This window comes from Bidens hawaiensis, unplaced genomic scaffold (genome assembly GCF_021521415.1).
Source record: "Bidens hawaiensis isolate Kalapana, Puna unplaced genomic scaffold, B.hawaiensis_p1.1 tig00014534_1, whole genome shotgun sequence".
NCBI classification, from domain to species: domain Eukaryota; kingdom Viridiplantae; phylum Streptophyta; class Magnoliopsida; order Asterales; family Asteraceae; genus Bidens; species Bidens hawaiensis.
The window spans coordinates 97,129-101,175 of NW_027492267.1; positions in this window are offsets into that span (position 1 = coordinate 97,129).

The window sequence follows — 4,047 nt, forward strand, 5'->3', positions numbered from 1 at the left end:
TGATTAACAATCAATAATATGATGAACAATTGTAATTAAAATACAAAAGATAGAAATGGTAGTATGAAATATTAGCCGAATGATTCTCATTAAGATGAAACACTCATACATACATTCATACATACAATCAGTTAAGAAACATCAGCCGCCACCAGGAGAGCTCATTCTGGAGGCGGAGACTCTCTCAAAAGGATAAAACCCTAGATCTCACTCATACACAATACAAACACTCATACTAAACAAATGAATAAAAACATCTATTTATACTAGTCTAGCATTACTTGGTCTTCAATCCATCCACCCTTGGTTGAGACCAAGCAATATATCTTTCACCCTCAAATTAATTCGATGCGTCGGTCTAAAACATAAGTTCCAACAATCTCCCCCTTAGACCGATGCCATCGAATTTCTTCCATGATCACCTCATAACTCGTTGTCTTTCGTTGAAATTCTCCCCCTCACGTTAAGCTTCTCCCATTGTTCATTTCGAATTATTACTCTTATACCACTCTTGGATATAGTTGCATGGGCATATGAACGAGGCTTTGAACTTCAAAGATCAACTTCAAGTAACAAGGTTACCACAAACAGAAATAAACTCAATGTGATCATCAAATAATTTTCCATTCTTCAAATCTGTTTCTTCCCTTGTAACTCATCTTCAAACCATTCCCTAAATTAAGATAGCATTCAAGTCAACCATAACCCGTTCTTGATTGTTCAAGTGACTATTTCATAAGAGGTTAGACTCTACTGATCATCCTTTCAACTTTGTTGCTGGAGATGACTCTATCTTCTCATCCGTACTAGGAAATCTGAAAACTTACAAACAATGAAACATCTTTAAAAAAAAAAGAAACCTTGGATTAATGATCTTGATCAACTTTTCGTTAACTTGAGTCTTTTACTTGATTTGAAGCATGCCATTTGCAATGAAATTCAAAGATTTTTACTCCCCCAATTTCGTTGCAAGTCTTTAATAAGTGTGTCTTCAAATCAAGTGTGGGTGAAGCAATCTTGACCATCCTTATCAAGATTGTAAAATCTGAAAATAAACATATTCATATGTTGGTTGACACTAAAAGTGATTAAACCCTTAAGCTTGGTCAACACTTGTTCTTCTAAAGCTTTTGATGAAGTCGTGAAATTGGATGAGGTTGGAATTCCATAAACTTGTTGATGATTGGAGAAATATTACCAAAATACCCCTGAGTATATATCTTCCGTAGAGAACAGCTTGTTCAAACGGTCAACGGCACCAAAAATCTCAAAAGTTTCTTCAAAACTTTGAAATGTTTCACAAACTCTGTTTCCTAGCACACATGTGCTTGAAATCACTTTCCAAGCACAAAGTGTGCTTGGAATTACTTTCCTAGCACAAAGTGTGCTTGTAATTACTTTCCTAGCACAAAGTGTGCCCGGAGTATTTTCCTAGCACAAAGTGTGCCCGGTGTACTTTCCTGGCACAAAGTGTGCCCGGAAATCAAAACATTTGTGATTTTTCAATTTTTGCACTAGCACAAAGTGTGCTCGGAAGCACTTTCCTAGCACAAAGTGTGCCCGGAAAGCAAAAGACTTGTGATTTTTCATTTTTTTCACTATCACAAAGTGTGCTCGGAAGCACTTCCTAGCATAAAGTGTGCCCGGAAAGCAAAACACTTGTGAATTTTCATTTTTTCACTATCACAAAGTGTGCTCGGAAACACTTCACTAGCACAAAGTGTGCTTGGGACTTAAAGATAGTTTTCTTGAGAAGACCAAAGATATGCAAGGGGTTACTCGACACTGGAACTTGATGTGCCCGAGATAAGATGTTCCCGAGATAAAGTGTGCACGAACCATAAGTTGTGCTTGGGCAAAACACAAACTGTGCCCGAAGCCACACATAACCATTATCATTACTCGAGATCAATCTTATATGTTCATTGTATGCCCGATACATCAAAAATTCATTTCTGCATCATCAATCAATGATTTCCCCATGCAGAACCTACTTGAATATTCACTTTGCATTTGCTACAACAAACAATGATAATATTGCCTCTGGTACCTGTTCATTCTTGACTTGTACCTTCTTCATATCAGTTTGTACTAATGGCAATGTTTTCCAACATACCATATCCTGTTTGTGTAGCACACTTATCAAAATCAATATCGAGCAAACAAAACCCTAATTCTTTCAGATCAAAAAAGTAGTTTCGAAATCTGAAGAGAATCGATGAGCAGTATCCAGGTCATCTCGAAATAAACAAAAGAAATATATCTTCAATCTTATCCACAGCCTTTTCAGATCTAGAAATCATCAAATGAACAGAGTTGCCCAAAATGAGCCAAATTACACTGTTACATCAGATCTGGACCATTCTGACCAAATAAACATGAAATTGATGTTGGATCTCCAAATGAGTCATCAACCAAAACATCAATCCATAAAATTTTCTCCGAATCATCAAATAATTTCAAAACCCCCAAAAATAATTTCAACGAACTTCATCGTTTAACGTCCATGGTGGATTTAAGAGTGAAAGGAATCAGTTCAGCGGTTAGTCTGAACGATTCAGTAACTCCGCTTTGATACCAATTGAGAGAACCGAGCCCCGGTGCGGAAGCGTGGATATTATGTATTAAACAACGGTGTGGAGCTCGGGTCTCGGGTTTGGATCGAATCTCACTCAGATTCACTCTTGAAAGATGTTTGGACGGATGAGGTGTATTGGGAGAGAGCCTGATTTGATTAACAATCAATAATAGGATAAACAATTGTAATCAAAACACAAAAGATAGAAATGGTAGTATGAAATATTAGCCGAATGATTCTCATTAAGATGAAACACTCATACATACATTCATACATACAATCAGTTAAGAAATATCAGCCGCCACCAGGAGAGCTCATCCTGGAGGCGGAGACTCTCTCAAAGGGATAAAACCCTAGATATCACTCATACACAATACAAACACTCATACTAGACAAATGAATAAAAACATCTATTTATACTAGTCTAGCATGACTTGGTCTTCAAGCCATCCACCCTTGGTTGAGACCAAACAATATATATTTCACCCACAAATTAATTCGATGCGTCGGTCTAAAACATAAGTTCCAACACTAAAAAGCTTTGGTGGCTTCGTAGACGTGCCCATATCGTTCTCTGGATTGATGTTCTGATGTATTGCCGAAGGTTGTGACACAAAAGCATTCATTTCTTCCATATTTGCATGAAAATCAAGAAAATCAGCAGTCATAGAGTTGTAGAACGTATAAGTAGTAGAAATGTATAAGTATTATACGCTATACAAATACTTATACGGTGTATAAGTAAACTTACACTCTTTTACTTGTATTATACGTTGAACCACTTATACGGATCAGCAGACTTATGTGGGGAATAGCTTATACGGATAAAAATCTTATACGTCCATAAGATGACTTATATGGAGATGGTGATACTTATACGAAGATCAGAGAACTTATACGGAGATTAGAATAAACATATAAGGCGATGTCACAGTGAACATGATCATGAACTGAAACTTGATGATCTGATAAATTTTGATGTATTGACTCTTGTAGAAATGATCAATAGGTATTTATGAACATGACATTGAGATGAATTTAATTTTGAACCATAATGAGTGTTTAATTGAAGAATAAGTTTCGTTGATAAACTTTGACTTGAAAATCATCAATTTGATACTAGTTGATGTGTTCAATTAAATAGTTAACACGAGCCTATAGCTCTTATACCACTTGAAAGACCGGATGCAGGATCATAAATAGTCATCGTATACGTGTAGATACAATATGATACGGATCGAAAACGTTGCGTTTAATATACTATACTATACGACGGAAACATATAGTAAAGGAACTAAACACATGTCAACTCAAGTAATTGTCACCATATTCATTTAACAATATCAGTACAAGTGATAATATTATCTGCCAAAGATTACTTTGAAATTATTACCAAATATGACAAGATCAAGACTATACATACACACAGCCTATGGAACGTATAAGATGTTTCAGCGTATAAGACTTAT